This window comes from Grus americana, chromosome 8 (assembly GCF_028858705.1).
Source record: "Grus americana isolate bGruAme1 chromosome 8, bGruAme1.mat, whole genome shotgun sequence".
Taxonomy (NCBI): Eukaryota; Metazoa; Chordata; class Aves; order Gruiformes; family Gruidae; genus Grus; species Grus americana.
In genome coordinates this window covers 22,137,794-22,163,480 of record NC_072859.1, presented here as the reverse complement: position 1 = coordinate 22,163,480, position 25,687 = coordinate 22,137,794, and the positions used below count along the sequence as shown (strand labels likewise).

The window sequence follows — 25,687 nt, the reverse complement described above, 5'->3', positions numbered from 1 at the left end:
CCAGAAAAAACAACAGCTAGGAGAAGATAAGGAAGATCATGGTGAAATGAAAGTAAAAAGCCTTTTCTAGAAGGAAAAAACCTTCAGTTGCTTTGGCATGGAATAGATGTATGTATTCTGTCAGCCTCCGATAGTGACAGAGAAGAAAATACTGTACAGAACTGCTTGCGTAGAAATGTCACTTTCAAAAGATAATGCTTTAGAACAGTTTCCAAGGTTACGAATGGAAAAAAAGAAGACATATACATAACATTTGTTTTATGTCTTCAGAAGATCCCCGCTCTACGTGTGGCTGGACTTTTAAATAAAACCAGCTTCCTCATACTCTACAAAGATTTCACAGAAGACCAGTATGTACTGGGAGAGCTCATTAACTTCCACTGTACACATCAAAGAAGCATCGCCATGAGAAAAATCAGCGTGGTTCCAAACAAGGAGACAGGCTGGAAGAACAGGCAGTGGAAACCCAGACATAGCATCAAAACCACGGAAATGAAGGAATCAGAAGTGGAAGATTAGAAGTAAAAAGTGGAAGGTATGAGTTTGTTTCCTTACATATTTTGGAAAAAAAAATATCACTATACCAAAACAAATTTGAGGAAGGTAGGACTGGAGTGTAGTAGGATGGCCAAGCAAAGCTACTGAAAGAATAATCAAAAAATATTTACATGAAGATGGTTTCTGTCATGATTCATCTAAGTTTTGAACAAGTTGTTTAAAATGTTACTGCAGGCCTGGGAAAAATGCAGAAACATACTCAAATTTCCCTTTCTGGAAGGGTAAACAGGTATCGATGCTGACATGCAGTGAGCATGTCAACACGGTGACAAGGTGCAAGTATTTGCATGGGAAGTATCTTGTACAGCTCATCTGCCTTGCTGTGCAGACAGAGCACTTTCAGCTCTGGATTCAAGTGGAATTGGGAGACACTACCTTGTACAATTGCAAACTACCACATATAGTCTGCTTGGACGTATCTTGCCTCTGTTGTGAAGAGGGTGGTTCTTTGTCACCAGATTCATATTTTTGATATTATCTTAATGACAGACAGACATGTGGAAAAGTCTTGAAAAATGAAAATACACAAACCAATAGAAGTAAAAAATACTTTTAATAATAATTTTGGTTCAGAAAAGTTCACTTATCCAAACCACGTTCCTGTCTCATTATATATACTTTTATGAATTTATGTGACATTATCTTTGATTATAAAAATGTGGTTTTGATTACAAGCAAGTATATTTCCCAATGGAGAAACCCAGTACCAGAGGGACCCTCACAATTAACTGAATGGAATTACTTGTTTAGAAACATCATTTAATTTTGAGAAGTTTTGTGACACACCACTTGAGAATAAAAAATGAAAAATTATGAAGGCAGCCTACACTTCTATAAAGAGGTTTTAGGGCTGCATTTTATAATCCTCCCTTAAAAAATTGTGTGATATTGTATAAATAAATATATGACACAAAATTGTTGGTCTCCAAATGATACTTCCTATCTGACACAAGTAGCAGGCCTGATGTTCTTGGCAGAAACACAATAACAAGCTGGCTTATTTAGACTTCATTCTGACTGTACACAGAATTCTTCAAAAGTACTTCGGGCCACAATTGCTAAGGGTCTTATGTCCTGCCTGTGTCACACGGCTAAATTACACACAGCCTCCCCTGGGAGAGACGACTTGCAACAGGTAGAAGAGTGTCCTGCAAAGCCCTGTTTCTACAATCTCCTTTGCAGATGGACAAAGACTAAGCCCTGGATTATTTTTTTTTCCTTTTAGAGCTCTAAAAAATACTAAACATATCTTTTAGCTTCTCTAAGATGCCTGTTTTCCACCTTTTCATTAATGGGTCAGAATTTGAACATCAAACTAAAAAGAATGAAACAGGTAAGAATTTGAACATCAATCTAGAAAATCTAGTTAAACTGAAAGAGTGTAAGCATTTGGGTAAAGGTGTAATGGTACTTATAGGAAATGGGACTGTTATTTGTGTAGGGGATTTCAGAATACAGCAGGGCAAAGTTTTCAATACAGTGCTTAAGACTGGGCAGCATTGAAGTGATTCCCATATGTGTGCTGATTTCACTTTTTGGTTGAAATAGTCAATTCAGCATTTTCTGAGTGATGGGTTTGGACATTATAATTATTTTTTTTATTTGAAAATTTTTTTATATCTTGTTTTAATTCCAAAAACTGTAAAAGCACTCATGATCAAAGAAGTAAACTTTATCAAATTCTACTGGCTTGAAATGTTGGATTATTTTTTTTTTTTTAACAATAATGTTTCTTCATTTCTCATTATTAAGCAGCGTGACTTGTCATTTGGTGTGAAGGGCCCAGTGAGGCAGAACAGGTGGCTTTGCTCAGCTATATGAACACAAGAGTACATAGGATAGAGAGTGAAGATTTGTTGCAGTGTAATTTTTCTATAGTTTGCCAACAGATAGAAGAAAGTTTATTTTCCATCTCACCTATTACGTGTGTGGGCGCTAGCAGGTTTTCAGCTGATCAGCTGGATAAATATGGATCTAATTCTGCATTACTGAAACCAAATGCAACCTTATTGTTAATTCAGTGAGAGCAACAGCATCTCTCCTTGTCTGAAACAGTTTCTTTTTTAGCTAGGTGATTTTTTAAAGGTTGAAGATGCAAGCTTACCTAATTGAGATTAAAAAGCATATGTATTTGGCAATCCATTCTCCTCTTTCACATGAATTATGACTTTTCTTTATAGAAAAACAAGTAACTAAACAAGCACACACACCACTCCCCCCAAAAAACACAACACAAGAAAAAACAACCTCTCATTTACTAAGTAATCAAACACAAGCCATAGTTTCAAAGTACTTGAGAAAAGACAGTTAAATCCATGGGCGGACAGACTTTGCTGCTCTTTGTGAGTCTAAAACCTCAGGGAAAATCAACATCCTAGGAACAGAAGAAATAGAACAATTTACTATTTCCTTTCTGGAGAGCAACCACTAAATAATTTTAAAGAGTTTTTAATTTGGGGTTTTGGGGGGGTTTGTTTGTTTGGGGGTTTTTGTTTGTTTTTGTTTGTTTTTTTAAGAGAAAAGTGTTGAAATCCTGACATAAAAGCATATTTTGTACATTCTGAAGGAAATCTCTACTAACTGATTTCTGTGGTCTGGGTCATCAGGGTACTAATTATAACACGCTTTGCAGAGCAATAGATATTTCACTGGTACCTAGTACAAGCAGACTATGCCTCTGGCTGCTCATAATTCTGCTTCTTAATAATAATGAGACTTACAGTCATATTATTTGTAGCAATCAGGATAGAAATGATTTGGCAGAACTGATGGAATAAATTTACGTCACATTACAACTTTACCCTTGAGTTACTAATTGGTCAGCGCTGTGTTCATTTCTATTGTTGCTTTTTGTTTCTGTCTTACTAATGTGCACTGACAGAAGAGAAGAGTGACTTCCCCAAAGGGTGGAAAGGGCAGTTTGGAGGAGGGAGCATGACTGCTGGATGACATTCATAAGCTCTCTCTATTGAAATACTGTAAGACTGGCTTCTGCATGCCTAGTCTCTTCCCCAAGAATGACAGCCAATTTAGGTATAAATCTTCATCTTGGTGTTTGTTCCCTGAAGTCTTCCATTCTATTTGCTGCTACACAAGACAAAATTGTCACAGAGATTCCTTTTAATCTGTTTTTGGAAATGCTTAAGAACATTTAAAGCAACACAACAATAGTGAATAAATGGCAATGAGTGAAATTTCCACAGTATCTGACATTATTAAATTGTATTAAAATGAAACTCCTTGGTGAAATTAGGACACTTTCTTTGATATTTTGTTTTCAAACAAGACTCCAAATCATGACAGTGTTGAAACATTGCTTTTGGACACTTACCAAATAGAATATCTGATTACTTTTTCTTAATTTTAAAATGACCTTTGAATTTGATTTTTAAACCTATGCCTATCTTTATATATGCAAACCCCCAAATGTACAGACCTCAAATATATCTGTATTTTTAAGTAAACTTAACTTTAATTTTGTCTTTCAATATGGACACACATTTTTAAATTATTTGCAAACAGAACTTTCATTTTAAGCACAGATATATTGATAATCAGACATTGGTTTGTATTTTATTGTGCTATTTTAAATCACCTTAACCAAGGAATATTAGCCACCTGAATTGAATTTTAATTTAATAGGTTTTCATTTTCTACTATGTTTCTACAAATGGTGTGGAAAATGGGCCCTAATATTTCTCAGTTTGGGCATCATTGTTTTAGCCTCCCATTTTCAAATAAGTCTTCTCTTATTCCCCTCAGCTTGGGAAGTTGCGATGTATTATTAAATTGTATCTTTTTTTGTCTTTTCTCAGGACGTGTGAAGTGTTTTGCTTTCTTTGTAGTGTATACTATGGAAAAATACACATATCAAAGTAATCTTTAAAATGATACAGAAAATGCACAAACACTAAAAACCACTTGGGTAAAAATTATAAATTCAAACAATATAATCAATAACATAATATTAAATTACATTCAAATGTAAAGAAAAACGTCTGTCTCCTGAAATCAGTTTCCTGGCCCTCTCTTGTCAGCACACCCAGAGATAGCTTCTCCCTTCTGACTCTCTTCTGTCTCTTTCTCCTCCCCGTAGGCCCTACCTTTCAAGCCCCAAACAGAAATCAGCTCCTCTGATATGCCTGTCTTATCATACTTCCCCACCAAGGTGTCTTTCCAGCTGTTCTGGCTTATAATATTGCACAATTCCTTCATTCCATAGTTCTTGGTGGGGAGATCCATAACTAGTTACAGTGGCAATTTTTTTCTTCTCAGCCTCAAGACAATTGTGTAATGTGAGGAAAAAGTTTGTTACTAATTCTTATTAATCATTCAATATTTCAATCAAGGAAATAGCTCCAGTTCAACAGATGTAGGAAAATAATGTGCAGACTTTCACAAAATATCCACAAAATATTCAGTATCCCTAGTGACCTGTATTAGCTGGTCACATTCAAAAGATTTCCTTATATTCCTCCACTTTACAAATCTAATTGTTTGAAATGCAGACACCAGGGTAAAGTTGATACTCATTTTAAGGCAAAGAATGGTGACAATGCAACTCACAAGCACACCTGTACAAATTCCAGCAAGCCACTTTTCAGGGTCATAGTTCCTCTTCTGTGGATTGGATAGAAGTCTCCTTCACTATCTTAAGTACAATACTAAAAGCAATTATTCTGTGTTTGCAATAGATATAGCTGTTACAGCAAAAAAGGGTGGATAAATTCCAAGTTATGTGGGCAGAATTTGGAAAGTCAACAAAGGTAAACACTGATTTCTAAGAATACCTAAGTTTTCACATAAGTGCTTTTAACTCATGAATGTCAACATTTTATATAGGAACAATTAATTTCTAATTAAAATATAGACAAATCTGTGATTCAGACCAATGAAGCCCTTTTGTTCAAAATCATTCATCTGTGATAAGCAATACTTGATCTACTACTTTTCAAACAACACTCAGTCTCAGTCATGGTGCAAGAGTCACCATTTGTTTTGCTCTAGTAAATTAGCTCTCCAACTCAAGAACATACTTACTTTATTAATACAGTTTTGAAGAGGGTAGTAGCTTTGCATGGTTCAACTTGTTTTGCTGGCCTGATCTCCTGAGTGCTTAGCACATACATAGCTTAGCAAATTGTGGGTGATCTCAACTTTCAATATCTTAAAAGCTATGGCTTATTTCGCTACCTCAGAGCAAATCAAATACATTTGGTTCAATAGGATATAGCCTCAAGTTTCTCCTACCAGATGTTCTATGTTCACTGGGTTGGATGCGTGCAGTTTCAAAGTGGATATCAATAGTAGGGACACCTTTAACCCTGTTCTCCTTTTGCTTCTGTTTAGATAGACTCCTGGCTGATTCAGGTGCCACAGTATAATTGACTTATTTGACTTCAGGATACAGATAAGTTCAACATGGACAGATTAAATATCTATCTCAATTTATTAGAAGGAAAAGTTATGACAAATTAAGCTGAAAGGCACTGCTGCTGTTTAAGAGAAAATTTTTTGTCTTATTCACAGTAATATTTAGTTTTTCTCCATGGTAGGTGACTTCACTTGACATTGCTATATTAAAAAGTGAGTACGTTATGTAAACTGAGCATTAACATGTAGCTACAAAGGAGTATTTTTGCCTTATGCTATATTTCTGCCAATGTTCAACATGTAAACTTCCAAGGACTCCAAATTCATACTTTTCGCACTTATAAAACAGAAGCATCCATAACACTGAGACCTGAAATCTCAGTGCTTTGCCAATATTACGTACCTTAGCAGCATGTTACTGTGTAATCCTTGCACCCCAAGACAGATTGGTCAGTAAAAGACACAGTTGTGTGGAGGATGCAAAAAATGAAGTAAGGGGTGTTTCAAATCCCCAAGTGCTAGTAAAGGCTAATTTATGTAGTCAGGTAATTCTAAGAGAATCTGATGAAATTTAACTTCCTTTCAACTCACTCTTCAAAAATCAAGACCCTAAATGTAGTTCCCTTCTTTCCTGATTTTTAGTTTTTATTCTGAGGCTGCAAACAAAACTAAAAAAAGCAGTTAATAAACTATTCTTCACAAATTATGTGAATTTTTCATTAATTTACTTTGGATGAAGTATGGAGGGCACTGGTTTTGAATAAAACATATGATCTAGTGATTAATCAAATCCCTTTTCTGATGGAAGCAATAATCTATCTGTCTGGAACCTGAAGGGTATACAAGGACAAAAGTGAATGCAGTGAAGAAAGTAGTATTCCCAGTCTGCAAGCATCTAACATTGACTTATTCGGGGGTGGGGGTGGGGGGGGAAAGGAGGCGGGAAGAAGATATTTTTGTCTTTAAAAAAAAGGATTCCTAAATTAAGGTTATCTTTGGAATAGATACCATTCTACGTGACCACTATAGTAAGTTAGAGAATGTAACTCTCTATCATTTCAATTGATCACCTGAAACAGTCAAACTCTTTCTACTAAGCGCAATATACCTTCCTTAATTTTAATTCATACCCTGATATGCTGTCCTTGGTGGTTTTTTTGTTCATTTTGTGTCAGTGTTAATTAGGTATGACCATATTTGAATCAAAGGGTTATGGCACTGTAAGGCTTGTGCAATTTCAGAATCGGATAAATTCCATAAATTCTGTAGAATTGTACAAAGATATTGTGGCAGTTTCTGTCAGCTGTTGTGGTGATTTTCAATGAATGCCATAAATGATGGGCAACTACCAGAAGAGAAAATGATACAAATATATTGTGTGTGTGTGTGTGTGTGTACATATATATGTGTCAACATGCACATGAATTTGAGTACAGGACAAAAAGGTAGTTCGTGGAGTGTTATACATTAGTATTTATTTTTTAAATACCTTGGCCCTCATTTCACAGTCACCCTAGTAGCAGTCTGTATAAGATTAAAAGGTAACGAAGTTTGCTTCCACTTAATGGTCAATAACATTGGCCTGTGTACACAAGTCGGAACTCCACAGTGTTTAATAACTGTATAACTCTGTTGAGGCACCTGAACACAGGCTGAGACGCTGCAGTTTTACTAATCTCTGTCTGACTAAGACAGAGTTTGTCCTTCTTCATGGCTTGGTATGAAGTCATATGGGATAGAATAGCATGAGTATAAAATGCCACAGTCATCAAATTCACAAACCAAGTAAACAGAAATGTAAACATGATGTAATTATGATGCAAAAAGCTTATATCATTTACAGGGCTATGTATTCCACGTACTTTACCCCTTCAGGTGCACACAATTAATAAAATTTAAATAAGGATTCGTAAATATTATTTAGTGTAATAGAATGCAGGAGGTAAATGGGTTTCTCATGAGTCATGGCTTTTAATCACATGCTTTATGCAAATTGTAGCTTGTACTATTAGTATGTCTACTACTTAAACCTCTATATGTCATATAATATACCTTTATAAACTAGAAATAAATGAAATCTTTAGTATTGTAGTATCAGCCAATGATCATCTGCATTTTACCATGTGCCTTATTCATCGTTTTTCCCTATTCTTAGAAAATTAGCAGTTTGAACATTAACACCAACAGGAAACCAGATTTTCCAATAGAAAGAAAACAGAATTACTACATTAAATCTATAATTTATAGAAAATGGGAAATAAATCACAATTAATTAGATTTACTTTAGCCACTTAATTAATAAATATTAATTTGCATAAGGATAAGAGGAGACTGTGTCTCCAGGACATTTCAACTTCCTTTAAAATTTTGATTCCACAGGAGATGGTCAACTAGATAAGCCATTTGAAGGAAGCATATTAATTTGTGAAATCAATGCCATGTAGATGTAGTTTAAGTTATTCACGTGCCTAAGTGACTTGCTGGATTCAAAATATTAAACCATATATATTTCATATAGTACTTATACAAAAAGAAATCTCTTATTCTATCCCTCTATTATCCAGATCAGTCCTCTTAAATGATTTTAGAACTGCTGTTATGATGTATTATATTTCTGGCTGAACTGATTTTGATTTGTACTGTTAGAGTCCTTACAATTGCTAAATTTGCTTTTAAATACCCTTTTAAAGCTGTAGTGAAAATACTGATTTCTGTTTAACACTTGCCAGTGAAAATTCAGACAGATTCTCTCAGCAGTGATGAAATAATTCCTTTGTCCAAGCAGCTCTGACGTCTCTTTTTTTTTTTTTTTTTTTTCCCTCTAGCATGGGGGTAAGTCAGTATGTTATAGTCATTATATCTTTTTAACTTTATTTATATCTGTCATTATTTAAGAAGGAATTTTACTACTGGACATTCTGTGGATAATAATCACCCTGTAGGTGACCTAAAGAGCATTAGTAATTTCTTACTTTTTTCATATTGCAGCAATGACTGGCAGATCTACAATGTATTTGCTAATGCCAATACCATGAGTAATTCCATGAAGACAAATAGAAACATCAGTTTAGTGTGAACTTCACAATAGATCTGCCTCAGAAAGGGCAACTAAAATGAGTTTCCATTATAGTCTATCATAATGTTGTCAGCTAATTACTAGCTTCACTACCTGAAAAAACTTTAACAGAAAAACATCTCTCCATCCTTTTGCAATGAACTCCAACTTTTCATATAGCATTAGTGATATAACAATACTACGTCAAACCCTAAATAAACAATTTAAAGCAGATATATTAAAGCATAATTACTAACATTTCAAATATTGGACATGAAAACTGTTCAGTAAAGTTATGCATAATAGTACAACACAGGACAAAGTATTTAATACTACAGTATGTCAGTCTAGGAGGAATAAATGTTGTTTTTCACAATCCATCATATTTCTCACAAAAAAATCTTTAGGTCTTGTAAAATGAAAAATAGGTATTAAGACCTGGAATACCATTTTCTCCAATTTCTTCCCTTCATAGTCAAAGTAGCCAGACTTCCTATTGAAAGCATTCTATTAAAAAAAAAAAATGCAAATGCTATATATATAGATACATACTCTGCATCCTAAAAGAAATAAACCACAGTTGTGATGATGGATTCATAAATCTGTTGAATTAAAACAATCACAAACTCAATAACCACATCTTAAAACTAGTATCAAGAATGACTTGATCTTTCTCTTTCTTACCTTCAACCTTTCAAAGAAGTAGCAGCCTCAAGTGCAAAAGTCAATCTGTACTCTCCCTTGTTCTGCTCCTGCAATTCAGTTCTTCAGGTACCCTCAGCCTCCCTGAGAACTTGCAGATACATTTGACATTGCATGTCTTTGTTCTACAAAGCTATGTAGTTGCACTCAGTGTTTTGAGGATGCAGTATATACACAATCTTTATAATGTTAGACAAATTTGTGATCTCTGTTAGCACTGAAACAGCTGGATTTTAAATATTAATCCAGTGAAAGTCAGTGGTCATTAGGTCAACTGCTAATTAATTACAGACAACTCAAAACATGATGTAAAAGTTAATCAAACTTTAAGGTGAAAGATGTCTCAAGCAATTGCTACTTCTAAAAGATCAAACCTTGAAACCTATAAGTATACATTTAAGCAATTAGGTTACTTTTTAACAGATTTTTTAAAGCTCTTGCCTTTCCCAAATTCTTATCAAATTTTTCAAGACTCAAAAGTAGCAACTCTGAAAAAACACGTATATCCTTCTTCAAGCTCTCGTTAACATGATGTACGCTACCCAACGATAAGAAAACTATGTATTATAGTGAAGAAATGTGCTTCTCATAGTCAACCAGCCTCAACAGGATTCATTATAAATACATGTCCTTGTCAAATATTAATTAACACTTACAGAATGAGCAGAAGATTAAAGTCACTTTAGTAAATGCTAGTTGTTACAAACATTACAGTTACAGTTGTTTTAGAAGCCTATTGTGAAGATTACCCTTCTAAATGACTTACAAAACATCCACTAGAGATGTTTTTTAGCCAAAGTCACCCCTGATACAGGACACTGCCGTAAATGCCAATGTTTACCCAAATATACTCTGTGCTATTAATATCAAATATAAGACTTTTAAGGAGGAAAAATATAACCAAAATCCTGTGCTGGTTTTCAATATTCTAATGGTTACTACGTTATTTCAGGTTATTTTAAGCTAAAGGACAATAGTATGTTCTATATAATCCATACACACTAAAGAATACTGTAAGAGCTCTTATTTCTCCTTAGGGTTTCTATCAACTAACCTTCTCAAGTTTACTTTTACAATTATGACATTATAGAAACCCTGGGAAAAAATAAATAGCAGCTTTAGAGTATCCCCTGACATTTACTTTTATTCTTTGTTATTCAGTTGCATTAGCTTGTTTAGCTACTGTGACATTTAATACAAGGAATATATCTTTTACATCTAGTTAGAAAGGTCTTCCACATACTTAAAGGGATGATGACTAGCTTCTGCTAATCTATATTTTAGAAGCTTTTTATTCACACCTCCAAAAAAGCTATCTCATGGTCCAGATTATAAAGGCATCTGCTGTAACTGAGGACTTGATGAAAAGTACCTGGCCTAGCTGATGCTATAATGGCTTTGGTGTAATACCATGTTTTTTTCCTGCGCTCCCTTTCATTCATTTTCCAAACAGCTGTATAATGTTTTTAGTTTTTTAGTGAGCAATGAAATTTCTTGATGTGGGGCAAAAGGAAGGAAATAGCTAAAATGTTACTATCCCTATGATACAAAAAGAAAATCCTTTCAGATTATAAAGCCTATCATTTCAACTCAGAATTCTTATGACCAAACTGCTTGAGTTGGCTCCTATAACATGACTTTACATGTGCCTTGGAAGGAATTACAATTCAATAATACCCATTGAGATTTAATATTATTCTTTCTGTTATCTGTGTTTATGTCTAAAATAACGTTCTGTGACCAGCACTTGATGGAAGAGCAGGTTGAGCAGTTGCCTCGAGTGCTTACAGCAATTTCAAGGAAAACTGTATGTTCACAAAAAAGTCTTTATATACCAAAGCAAGCTGAGCATTTGCAAACTCTGCAAATCTAGGATTTACTGTACGAGTAGGTGCTGCACCAGAAAATCACAAGTTTTGTCTCAGAACAAATTCAAACAGTTTTCTTAGGGAAAAGTTAAATCTGAGTGGTTTTTTATTATTCTCACCATTTGTAGCAGGAACCAATCCAGTTGTCATTTCACGTCATTCTTTATTAAACACTAAAGAGATCAGTGCCAAAATCACAGTTTTATAAAAAAAAAACCAAAAGAAAACAAAACAAATAAACCAAAAAACCAAAGGGAAGCTATTTCACACATCCAGCATTTTCTAAAGGTTCTACACTAAAACCCCCAAACCAAACACCTCCCCCCCCCAAAAAAAAAAAAACCCAAAAACCACCAACAGAAAAACCAAACCCAACCAACAACCCACAACCAAAAAACCCCAAACTAAACAGAAAAAGGCCCTTTGTGGATTCTGTATAAATTGTGGAAATATTAGCCATGAACTGGTGTGATTAATATTCTGAGATAGAGAACTAGAGAACTGATTGAAATATATTGGGAAAATAACGTTGAATCTATGTGCTAAGATCAGCAATATAATGCTACCAAACTCTGCATTTAGTAACATTAGCATGATTGCTATGAAAAAGTCTATTCAAAAATTTTTAAATAAAAATGAGGCATGCTGTCTCTCTCAGATTTGAGGCACCCCGACCCTAACCCTTGCTTCTCTGTGAGTTACATCTCTTATGTAATATTCCTGAATTATTGTGTTCTTTTTTAAGAGAGTGACACAGTTCACCGGTAATCAGTTTTCTCAAAGTTTTAGTACTCTTTTGAGTATTTTAATTCAAGAATCACTTCTGGCAGGTTACATTTGATGTGTGGGTGTTGGGGAAAGTGTGACTTTACTGACTTAATTCCTGAATGACAACCACAGTATTTCTAAGCATTCTTACCTTAAAGCCTGGTCCTTATTTCTTCAGTATGACATTAACGCAAGCAGAAAATATGTCATCACTTGCTGGGTAGAGACTGGTGCTCCAAATACATTAAAATAACACAACCTTTACAGAAAGAGAAAAGAGAGGAAAATCTTCTCCAGTTTAAGCAATTTTTGTTATTTTGGCAAGCATGACCTTAAAATAGCATTGCATGTATTCTTACCTGAAATCTCAGAAAGAATGAAACAGGTTTTTTACTCCAGGGAACAATTGGTCAGTATTCAGCCTGCAGGTGACAGAGAACATGTACATGGACTCTCTCCTATGCAGATACATCCATATTTTTCTATTATGTTTTTAATTTAATATTTTTGGTTAGTCTACAAGTCTGCCCACATCATTAGTTTATGGAATGCTAAAAACATGGTTTAATGTGCCTGCTGTTATCATACGGAAATTTAATGAAGGACAGGCAGCCTGGAACTGAAGAGCCTTCTTCAAGTACAGTGTTCTCCCCTGTTATGTGGTGCTGTTACAACTGTACACATTTTTCCCCATCTTTACTGGGCTGTATCTGCCCTGGCATAACTAAACAAACACTTTTAATCCATTTATACCTCTCTCTGCCACTCAAGCTCACTTCTTTTCCCCACTACCTCCCTTTTCAATTATAGCAACACAATGCTGTCTGTCACTAGAACATGTAGGCTATGTTTTCTGCATAACATTTTTAAGGCATGGCCTTTCCTTTCAATTTAAACAGGCAATACTCCCATTCAGATGTTCAACATTTTTCATCTCAATTACAGCAATATCCTTTTCCCTGGCCTCTTGAAAAATACAATCTTGTCCCACTCATATACTACTGAGATCATTTTAATGCTTTGCTACTTTGACCATTTCAGGTCTCTTTGCATCCTTCTACTAGCTCCCTTTCTCTGCTTAGCTTGCAGAGTCTGTCATCATTCATTTGATATCGAGGTACTGACTTCTTGCTCTCATCACAACATCCATCCCCATTTTTAATTTAAAAAAACCCCAACCACAAACAACCATTTTCAGGCTTTCTACCTTGCTACCTTTCTACTTTTCTGTTCCTCATTTTGTGGAGAAAAAAAAAAAAAAACACAAAAAAAAAAACAAAACCACAAAAAACCACAACAAAACCAAACCACCTCATGGTACTCTCTAAAGCTCTTCTTTTCTCCAAGACATCAAACATTGTCGGCAGCCTCTGATTAACAAGAACACTTTCTATCCTAGTGCTGAAGAGCTACAGCACTGTTTCATTAAGCTGTCTGTATGCAAGAAGATATTAATTTCTGGTTAGATTGGTATCCTTCTTAGCTGATGGTGTTTATAGCAACTCACACAGCCCCTTCCTCATGACTGTGGCTTATAGGTGTTACAATGTCTAGAAGAAAGGTCTCTGAGGATAAAGCACTTAAGCTTGTGGTTGCCTCAAAGTTGTTGATTACTGTCATGTCTACTTTCAGTGAAGAGTGAACTATATTGCATTATTCCATTTAAATGTTCATCTCCAGTATGTCTCTTAATGTAACAGTTGATATAAAATCTAAAGCCGAGTGAGACACTTCACCATGATTCATCAGGGGATGCAGGGATAGTACTGCTGCTCTTTGAGGCAAATGATAAATGATCAGTCAGATTCATGAGATGACAACTTGTCTAGCAAAATGATGTTTGCACCACCCAAGCAGTGAAAAGAGTGTTTATTTCAGTTGAGATAAGTTTCCAGACTATTACCTGAATAATAAAGAAATAAATAACTTCAGAGGAAAAAAATTAAATCCAGACTTCCTGGAGGAGTCCCAAAGGATCATTAGCTATAAAAGCCAAACTGTTCTCCAGGAGGTACCCTTCTTTAATGAATGCAGCATAAGTGGGCAAAAAGACAGAATACATGATCAAGTGTCCGGATTTTGCTGAAAAGTCAGCTTGACAAAGGGAGTAAAGAGTGATATAGATATAACTTAAGTAAATGGTAAAAGGAGGGTTGGTGTGATTTTTTATTTCTTCAATTGTCTTTCATAATTTTTTCTTACCATAAGGTTTATTTTACATATTATAAATAAATGCTTTATTTCCATTTTTTTATTTAAACAGAGGCTTGGTTCAAAGCAACTGGCTAACAACCTGACATTACTAACCAAGCTTCTGATGAACCTGTATTTAGGTGACTAAGGTGCTCAGTTCCTTTAACACATATACGAGGTGGTAACAGGATTTGTTCCCATACAAGCTTCGTTGCCTGTTTGGTAGCTAATATAATAGGGACAAATGGCAAACAAGCTGCAGCCCTCTGATCATCTTCGTGGCCTCCTCTGCACTTGCTCCAACAGGTCCTATGTATTTCTTGTACTGGGGACCCCAGAGGTGGACACAGTACTCCAGGTGGGGTCTCATCAGAGAGGAAGAATCACCTCCCTCCACCTGCTGGTCATGCTTCTTTGGATGCAGCCCAGAACATGGTCGGCTTTCTGGGCTGCAAGCACACACTGCTGGGTCATGTTGAGTTTCTCATCAAGCAACACCCCCAAGTCCTTCTCCTCAGGGCTGCTCTCAATCCATTCTCTGCCCGTGCTTTAGTTGTGCTTGGGATTGCCCCGATCCATGTGCAGAACCTTGCACTTGGCCTTGTTGAATTTCATGAGGTTTGCATGGGCCCACCTCTCAAGCCTGTCAAAGTCCCTCTGGATGGCATCCCTTCCCTCCAGTGTCTTGACAACACCACACAGCTTGGTGTCATCAGCAAACTTGCTGAGAGTGCAATCGATCCCACTGTCCATGTTGCCCAAGATGTTAAACAGCACTGGTCCCAATACCAACCCCTGAGGAATGCCACTTGTCACTGATCTCCACTTGGACATCAAATAATATGACATATAATAGAGGAACACTCAAAGGATTTGTTACAGTATCATCATGCAAACAATGATGAAAGATATTTTCAAGCACAAATAGGAACTATACTAATAGTCACATGATACTGAGAGAAATTAATGCATAAACTGCATTATTCACATAATCTTTTTTCCACTGAAATTCTACTACAAGATGAATTCTGCTAGGACCTCTCTGCTAAACCTGTTGCATATTTGTCACCTAAGTTGAAGATAATAAGATCCAAACCAAACAAGGTTTTTTCCCCCCTCACTGCTGCCAGGATGTATAAAAGATGACTTGGTTAAGAATTTGGTTGTATTTGGCAAATGCCACTTATTTCCTACCTAGTGGTACAGAAACCTGTGCGGGAGCTCTAAGACCCAGAACAGTTGCAAGAACAACATGGAAAAGAATATTCATTCCCAAGGACATACTATGTCACTTCATAAAGTTACAGAGATGGCTCCAATTTTAGCTAGTGCTGCTGTGATGTCACTAGTTGTCTCAAATATATTTAGAAGAAGGATAGTTCAGCACCAGCTATATACAGTGCCAGTCATTTAGAATTCCTTTTTGGAAATGTCTCTTGCAGCTGAAGAGAGAGAAGGAAAGAAGGTGCCAACAGACAATTTATTAAATACTATCTGAATATTTTTCTGTCAAAAATAGCCATACATTTGCTTTAGTATGTCACAGACTCAGGAAGACTGGTCAGCCATTTTGATTTTATGCAACTCATTTCTTACACTAAGTAGTCTTCATTTACCTGTTTACAATTAAATTGGAAAGTACAAGTACATATTATTTTTGGATTGTGGGCAACACCACTTTATCTCTAATCAAATACACTGGCAGTAATTCAGTCTGTGCATTGTTGTTGCTGCTGTTCATAAACCAACAAGCTCTTGTGGTTTATGTCATCAGCAGAAAACCAAAGCTGAATTATAGCCTTGCATTCAATCTCTCTGTTGTGCACAGAAATTGCCAGTTTTTCAGAAAGTGCAATTTAGAGACATGGGATCTAGAGACCCATAAAGTGTATTTCTTCCTGTCAGTACCAAAAGTCAAAGTCATGAGTATTCAAAAGAAAAACAAGATATAAAAACATTTCAAAGTATATCTAGAATTCCACAGATTACAGAATGCTTTCATTAGTTTTCCAAGAAATTTACAAAAGCAACATTCCACATGATCTCTCCAGAGACAATCTCAAAAGTTGATCAGATACTGGGTCACTTCAAAGAAGGGGAGCTGGAGTAGAGGAAAGAAAAACAAAGATGAGGAAAGGAGGACTTATCTCAATCCACATGTTAATGATCTGTGGAAAGATGAGTAGCAAACATGTGACAAACTGTGTTTTTAGAGATGGTGGAACAATTTACTTCATGAACTCACACAAGAAAGTATTCTTCCAGTAAGATTTCATTTCAAACTAAATTCAAGCATGCTGTCCAGAAGTTACAGCAGAAGGTTAGAATCACAGAATATGAAACATATGAAGGGCAGGTGTCTCTTCTAGTGTGGCTTTGATTGCGTTTTCCCAGAACAGAATACTTTTTTTTTTTTTAATAACACTTCTGTTCTTGTGCAGGTGAAAATCCTCCCCAAACCATAGGCTTTTTCAAATCCTAACTGTTGGGTGCTGTAGTTCTATATGTCCTTTGCTCTCTGGTGCAAATTTTGTTTGTCGTCTTTCTGTTAACTCTAGACCTTAGAGAAACTAGGGAGTTCCAGCAGAGTATGATGAGCACTGGAACCAGCAAAAGAGGAGGTGGCAAAAACATACAACTGGGATGAAAGATGGGACCTTCCAATTTTTAAGTCTATATGAAAACTCCAGGTGTTTTCAATCAAGCATTGAAAAGTTCATATTTTGAAAAGCCTTTGTATGTTTAAGAGAACCATAAAAGATGCTTTATGGTATTTCAAGTCACAGAGGTTCAGTCTCCTAGATTTCAAATGTATGAAAAACTGCAATGTTAAGAGGATAGCAGTATATTTAAACTTCAACAAATAAGATTTCAAAAGAGAAAATTAATTATATTTTTATAAATACAGAATATTTCAGTATTTTAACTCACTCAACTTTCTGAAGTATAAGACAGAATTTGCCTTCCAGTTGACAGTTTTAAATGGAGGTTATATTTTGAAAGTACTCAAAGAGTTACAACTGCTTGCAAAATAAATGGAAATATTTACATAAAAGCAATTTAAGTGCTTGTTGAAAGCAGGAATTAGAAATATTTATACATACAAGTACATGCTTATTAAAGAATTCAACTGCGCATTCTTACAAACAAACAATAACTTCTAAAAATATAAGAAAACTTCCAACATTCAAAGGTGGGTTTTTTAATTGATATGGAGGCAAAATGTTAATTGGCATGTATTATTAACCACTCATGTTTTCTCCAAAACCTTTTTTAAACAGAACTATGAAAAAGGTTTATCTCAATATGAAACATACATCAGAACAGTATAGGTTCAAATCTGACCTGTATTTCAAGTAAGAGATAATTAAGCCTTTAATGTGCATATTTTTTCCCCCCCTCTATTTGCATACCAGTTTGTAAGAGATGCTGACTGTCCTGCTTTTTATCTTCAAATCAACTGAATGCCTATATTGTGCAGATTAAATCACATCACTCTCATCCCTTTTTTAGTTTCGGCAAACCGATAGACTGCACAAATAATTGCAGCTTGATCTTTGCATAATTTAATTTGTATGAACTGTGTTCATTTGGAATAGAAGTTTTCAAACTCCAAGGCTTGAATAATCCATAAGAATTCCAGTAATGGTGACTAAAAAGACTGAAGGGTTCAAATCAAAATTGGTTGTCTTGAATATTTAAGATATAGCAGCAAATCCAAACTGTTCAAGAAACTTGAAATCACAGTTTAAGTCACAAAAGGTAGATTTTAATTTATGATTACTTTAAGATAGACTTAAGTACATTATGAGAAAAGGTCTTACATCTTTCAAGAAAAACTGCCATCAGTTTTCTGAGGCTTAAGTTTTTACTGGAAATTCTAGTAATGAAACAGCTCCTTATGCTTCAAAAGCTGACCTTAGAGGAAGTTTACAATGGAGAGTTTAACAGTGGAAATTTAGCAAGGTTTTCAGAGAAAGTCAGTCTGTTCAGCTAGGTCTTTTTCTTCACAACTGTTATTAAGTAGCTTGGTAAATCTGGCATCCAGACAACACAAACATAGTCATGTATTGGTATTACAATTTAAAAGTTGATAAGATGTTAGGTATGTACCAGGGCAAGAATAAGAATTCTTCTCCATGTCAGTAAGATTCCAAAAGATTAAATACTATTACGTAGTAATGATCCAAGAAAAGACATTCTCCAGTCTGTATGCTCTACTAACTTTAGACTCCTGAGAACAAGAATTTAGAGACATGGATGACCATAAAGACATTGCATTGATGAAGGACTAGTCTACAGATATCCAGGTCAAAGTTTTGTGCCAGATGATCGTTATCTGGGATATTTTTAAAATATATTATGTTTGTGAAGAATTGAACTATGAAATTACCATTTCAGTTCCAATTCACATGCTGTTTAGGGCTGACTCTGAGGCTATATATTACTGTAAAATCTGTTCTTCCACTGTCGTTTTATACTTGGAAACTTAGTCCAAATCCATTCAGTTTTCTCCATAGTTTTCTGAGAATGATCTGAATTCCTTTGCAAAGCCAAGTACAGAGAGTAGCCTTTGTGGTTTTGCTTCCATTTATATATAGCAGAGAAAAGCAGGATACAGAGTGACTGGGAAGTCAGGAATAGGGAACAGTGGGATTTCTGCTACCTGATATACCTCTTCCAGACAAGGTCCAAATACATGATACCCTTAAAAAGCGTATGCCTGGTTGTAAGTTGTGGCAAGGACAACCTCATACCCAGACATTCAGCAGAGCTTCACAGTCAAGATGCAAGTTAAACTGAGGTGTTTATAGTCTATAATCAATATAAGTTGCTTTGGGAATAACTTTATGGTTTATGCTATTAGTTTAGACACAGAACATCTCAGATGTATGACTGCATATGTCAGAGTAAAGTCAGGACAAGTAAGAGTTTTATATGCTCCTACCTCCCCCTAAAAACAGACTAGAAAATATACTACCACAAAGGAAGATTAATTCATCATTTCAAGTTTGCTGAGAAACTAAGACATAGTCTGAGACAAGATATTTTGAGCTGTACCCTCAATGACTACAACTTTCTGAAAAATGACAGTATTTTGGTGCCTTAAACCAGTTTACCAGCTGGCCTTTAATTCCAGAGTGTCAAATGTAAAATTTCAGCAGTTCGTGGAGGAAAAAAATTGAATACTTCTCAGGTTGGATTGAATCATAAGATGCTTATAGTCAATAAGAAAAATCTAAATGGCTTTACCATAAAGAGGCACTTCAGTGCTATGCGTGCTTTGTACCTTAGGAATTTCATATTAAACAACATTTTTCAAATTGGAATCCTACTTGGTTTACAATATTAGGGTATAATCAGTCCCTATTCTCCTTCTACAATACTATCTTCATTTCGTAAGCCTACAGGACATGCTTTCCCCTTTAATGTCACCTCTCTGCTTCATTATTTCTCAGACATCACTTATATAATACACTGGCACAGAAAAGATGCTTCACCGTGGTGCCATGTAAATGCCAGCTGTGTTCCATCCCCCTGTACACCCCTTGAGACCGTCTCGATTTGCAAAGAGCTGTTTCTCCTTGACTCAAAATTACGAAAGAAAAGGAAGAAGGTTCGAAATAACATCAGCAATTTGACAGTTTGAGATTTGCATTCTGAGAATTTGCATATATCCTATTAAAGCTTATTTGGCACAGGTTTAGATTGTATACATTGACAGTTAATTTACAGGGTTAAAACTGTAATTTTATAAATGCAAGCTTTCTTATAATTATTTCTCCCAAACTGACATCTGATATTCCTGATAGACAAAGACAAGCAGTTGCTTCAAGAAAACATCAATGGATACCATTTTGTAGGCAAATGTACTCCAGAAGGGACTGGTCTATTTTTGGACCATTAACAGCCAGTCCAGGTTTCAAACGCTAAATTTGATTAGAGTAGAGTTTACTAAGTGTTCTAAATGAGATGTCTTGCACGGGCAGTGAGCTCATAAAATGGTAAACTTTCCTCAGTTCATTTTGCAGGAGGCACAATTGATTACTTTGCAATTTAGGAGCCACAGTGGTCAAGACTGAATTAAATTTCAGTCACACTGATAAAATGAAGACACTTGAATTTTACAGGTTTTTAGCATTAAAATGAATGAGAAAAATGAAGACTATTTGGTGAGTAAAGGCATATTGTATTTTAATGTGAGAGGCTACATTCTAGGGAAATATTTCAACCTGCATCTGATTTCTTACAGCAAAGTCTTTTCTGTTAAAAGGTTGAAAGACATTTTGGTAACATTGAAAACTTAAAAACTCTACAGATTATTAGATGCCTACTGCATTAGCAAATCTGTATTCTGTTTAGGTTTCCATCAGAATCTGTAGGGTTTATATTGTGGAATTCCAAGTGACAGGTGCTATGCAAGCAGCCATATTAGTATTTTCTGTAAAATTCCGGTGCAGCGTACTAATAAGGAACATATACCACAAATGAAGGGCAGAATGCTTTGGCAAAACAGATTGTGATAATAAATTAACCAGAAGCAAAATCATTGAACAATTTTTCTTTTAAAAGAATGGAAGAGAAAGAAAACAGCACCAGGGCTACTACAGATTTTATCTGCAAGTATTTTAAATTAGATTAAATATGTTTAAAGGGAATCATTTACCTAATTTATTTGTGTTTAACATCCATGCTTTTTCTGCTAAAATTATAATTCTCTCAGTATATTTCATGCTTGCACCATGTTTTTCAGTTCTCAAGACTCATTGATAAGCAGGGAATAAAAAAGCAAGCTGTTGAACAAGTAGAAACCTCTTTGATGATGTTTACAGAAACACAATTATTTTAGATGAGGCAGATTACAGGGTTGTAACAGTATTTACCTCTTTCTAGATCTGTTGGTGAGACATTTGAATCCTAGCAGAAAAATAAAAGCCCTTTCTGTTTCTGGGGTTCAACTATATGCTTTTAGTGATAGTGTAAAATGTCTGGAAGCTTTGTCCTACACAAACCTCTCAGCATTACACCACAAAAAAAGATTTTCCTTGGGTTTTTCAAAAAGTAACCTTTGGCAGTGATTTAAAGTCTCCTAGGTTTCTGAAACCGATTTTATACAACTCTTGAAATCAAATTATTTTCTTTTTTTTATACCATAGGCTTGAAAAAAGCATCCTCCAAATATATTTATTGCACTGTAAAATATTTTACCAAAAGCCATTCAGAACAGGACACTCCTGGTCCTGTTTTCTCCTTTCCTATGACCACTACTCTGCTGGTCTGGGACTCATTCACCAAATGTTTCTAAGCATCCCTTGCCTGGGCCAGTTCCTGGTGGAGTCACAAGCCAGGGCTACAGTTCCCTGGAAGACTGGCTATTGGCACTCCTAGTAGTAATTAGTGGCCCAGGTAATTTGGGTCTCTATCTCATGAGACACTGCTTTTGCTCAAGGCTGTTTTCCTCAGCTTCACACTCAACAGGATTTTTAACTTATAGTTTAACCTTTCATGATAATCAAGTACATATGGCACAAGACTGCTGAAGAATTTCTTTACCAATCCAGTTTTCAGTTAGGAACTCATATCTTGCTATAGCAGTTGCCTTATGCGTTACTAGGGCAAACATCATCATTAAAAAGACAGAAAGATCCTTTTGCTGTGGTTTTCATTTTTCCAAGTTCAGATGATGTATGCTAAAATGACATCTATAATATTTCTCATAGAGCTGAGGGTGACAGTGGAGCTTGAGAGGGTCATTTAATAGAGAGAGAGAGAAATAATTTTTCAAATATTCAAATACTTGGCAGAGAGATTTAGGGGATCAGATGATCTACAGGCTTCAGCAGTCTTCAGAATTCTTTATTCAGGAAAGAAATGCAGTCTCAGAAAGAATGCTTCCAGGACTGAATCCATCCCACTTTCACCTTGATGGACAACACAGGTCTTTCATCATTATAAATCTTTCCATGTTGCTCTAGTATCTTCCTCATGGATATTTTTATTTTAATAAGTGATCATGGCTTACCTAGAAAACACAATATTCCTAGTTGTTGCAAGTAACTCACAATGAAGCAGATGCCCCAGGAAGCATCAAGCATTTGCTGAAAAATACCCATTACAGCTGTAGGTTCATTCCTAAAGGTATTACCAGCTTTTCCCTGATAACGGATGCTAAAACGAGCACCAACTTCATGGAATTTGATAGATTTAGACTTGACTCCTGATGGGAATAAAGAAGCTGCTAGGAGACTGTAATGAGAAAAGCAAGCTTAAAAAAATTGAGAACTGGAATATAAGCAATCATCTGCATCCCAGCTTTGCCTCAGGGGAGTGAGACCTGTCTTTTCTAGGTACAGACAAAGAAAGTGTCAGTATTATCCACATGCAAGCCTAGGAGAATTAAAATTACTGTTTGAGATTTGATATAGACCAAAGGAAAACAACTTGATACAGATTTTTTTTTTAATGTTTTACCTGTGTGCATCTTCTTTCCATTCTTTTTGTATCGTAACAGATGCATAATTAAGATGTAATACTTGTATCAGATGAAAGCAGGAAAAAAAATGTTGTCATTCTTTAGAGTTCAAAGTAGATCCAAGAACTCAAAATATACATAATATTTACAGTATTTAAAGTATTTACAATCTCATTAAAACCCCTCTCATATTCCTGTGACTCGCCTATGGAAAACCAACTCAGAATGAAATACGTTTTATAGAAAGCATTTTGATGTACTCACTTCATAACACAACAACCATCCAAATGGGAAAAAAAAGATGGAAGAAGCGTTAAAGTTCAAGAAATTTGGGCTTTGAAATGCCATAATGGAGTACAAGTTGAAAAATCAGGGAAGCTTATGAAAAATTCCTGATTCCAAATAATCTCTATTTTGCAATCAAAACACTAGATAAAGCAGCTTCTCAAATTTCAGCAAAAAAAAAAAGATTTCTGAGCTAGACAGTCTTGATCAATAGTCCACTAATGTAAGGTGGTTTATTCAAGTGTTTATTTGCCTGAAGCTAAAGTGCAATTCAAGACCAAGATCAAAATATTGACTGAGGTACCAGTTGCACAGATATCACCACCCTGCTGCTTAGAGGACAGCGCACTAGACAGGGATGCTCAGTTAGGCAAACCAAGACAGTAAGTTAAGTGGGCTTGTCACCACTCTGTTAACAGACATAAGCATTAGGAAACCAAATTGATGGTAGTAAACCAAGAGGTCAAGTGTCATTTAATGAACTTGTAACTCATTCTGTACTTATTGTAGGCTTCCAGTGAATTTAAAGTCCAGCATTGGATGGATGGTAGTAACTTTAACATAACATACCGAGAATTAAAAAATAAGAAAGAAAAAGATGTTACTGTTTCAACAGCTATATCTAGGGAAGAAAAAAGTGATAATTTCTAGCAAAGCACAAATGAAAAAGGTAACCTTGGCCTCATCTGCTACCTGGGCATCCTCAAGAAAAAGATCTAACAAGATTCCTGTTAAGCTTGTTTTGAACAGAGAAGCAGAAATACTGCTGCAAGGTGACTGTTAAGAAAAGATGGTGCCAAGGGGTGTCATAACCAGAAAGCTGAATCTGTTATCTAATGTTGAGAACAAGATCATTTCAGAGCTGACTCTCTGAAAGGAATTCTTCTGATCTTTCTCCCACTTTCTCCTTAAAAGAAAGAGATAAAATAACTAGAGATCTAGGCAGCATATTAAAATAATTAATAGATTAAAATAAAGGAAAAAAGGTATATCCCTCTGGTCTCTATTCTAAACATATATTTTCCTTTAACGATTCTATCATCTCTGAAATTTTATACTGCAGCAGCACATTATGGTACCTGTGTGAAAAAATATTTTATTTTTGTAGTGTAGAATGCAGCTTTTGAAATTGTAAAGCAATTTTCTATTTCTTCTGCTTTCCAGATTTTTTTCCTATCCAGTGCCTGTTACAGAATTCTGACATTATCTCTGGTAGTTACTACGATGAGCAGCAACATCTGGGCCTGCCAATCTTCAAAATCCATAAGTGGGCTACTGCCTGGAGGTATATTAACCTCAAATTTTTGAACTTCATATTACTGCTTGCCTGCATTGGGTATTTTGTTGATTTCTTTCTGTGTATCTTTGATCAAAAATGGATTTTCATCTCAATGTTGTTGTCATTAAGTTTGTTACCTTCTTCCCCTTTTGCAGCATAAATCTGCTTTGTATGTGGCATTTTGAACTAACAGAACACAACATTGCGAAAATAGACTGCATTGGAAATACTCCCTCAGAGAAGAAAGAATGCATTGCATGGCCTTCACATGCCTTTTACTGCAGATATAATGAATCTATAATAGCATCCTCTTCTTCACCCCCCAACCCAGCTAGCTAGGTAGCTGCAATTTACAAGCAATGGATTGATTTTAGCTCGGAAGTCTCAACTGACACAGGAAATGTTCACTGCTCTGTCTGCAAAGTCACTGAAAATTCTGTGTATAAACTGGGTAAGAGCTCATGCAAATATCCAGCTGGGGATTTAACAGACGGTCTCTGCACACTATGTCAAACAGTTGTATATTGTTCCCTAATGTTATATTCACCTAATACTAAGCATATGAAATTTTACTCATGTGCTTAAGTGTTTTGACCCAAAATAATTATATACTCCTGAAATAAGATCCCTGCTTTCAAGATTGTTCAAAAATGTTTAGTCATGAATTATGTCCTTGGTACCTGTATTTAAAACAACTTTATAGCAACAGTGACCTTTCTAGTAATCTCTGAAGGATGTATTGAGTATTTTTATTATCAGTTTTGTTAAACTGGACAGCTCTGTTCCTCATGGAATGTGCTGACAACATATGCACCTTATGTATGCTAGAATATTATTTTACTGTGAGCTTTTAAAATAAAACCATACATTGAGGTAGGTGAGTTTTCCTATGACAAGGCAATAAGCTGAAAAAGCCAAACACAGGAAAAATCATCCAGACTTCCTTTATCACCACTATGAAGCTGGTGAACACTGTAAAGTATAAACAATGCATGTAAATTTAACCTAACAAAAACCTCCCTTTAGTCCCTCCATCAGACTTTCAGAATTCACTGGCAAACTTATTTATTGCCAGGCCCAAATCATCTCAGAATAGTACTGAAGTGTCAGCTCACATTTAATTTTACACATCT

At 35.4% G+C, this 25,687-nt stretch overlaps 1 long non-coding RNA gene across 1 annotated transcript; it reads left to right on the top strand.

Moving 5' to 3' along the window:
* Positions 1–370: 370 nt before the first annotated feature.
* On the top strand, positions 371–25,065 carry LOC129209582 (uncharacterized). The gene is made up of 3 exons (XR_008578116.1): positions 371–535; positions 24,440–24,560; positions 24,710–25,065. It is a non-coding gene; the product is annotated as an uncharacterized LOC129209582 (long non-coding RNA).
* Positions 25,066–25,687: the final 622 nt, after the last annotated feature.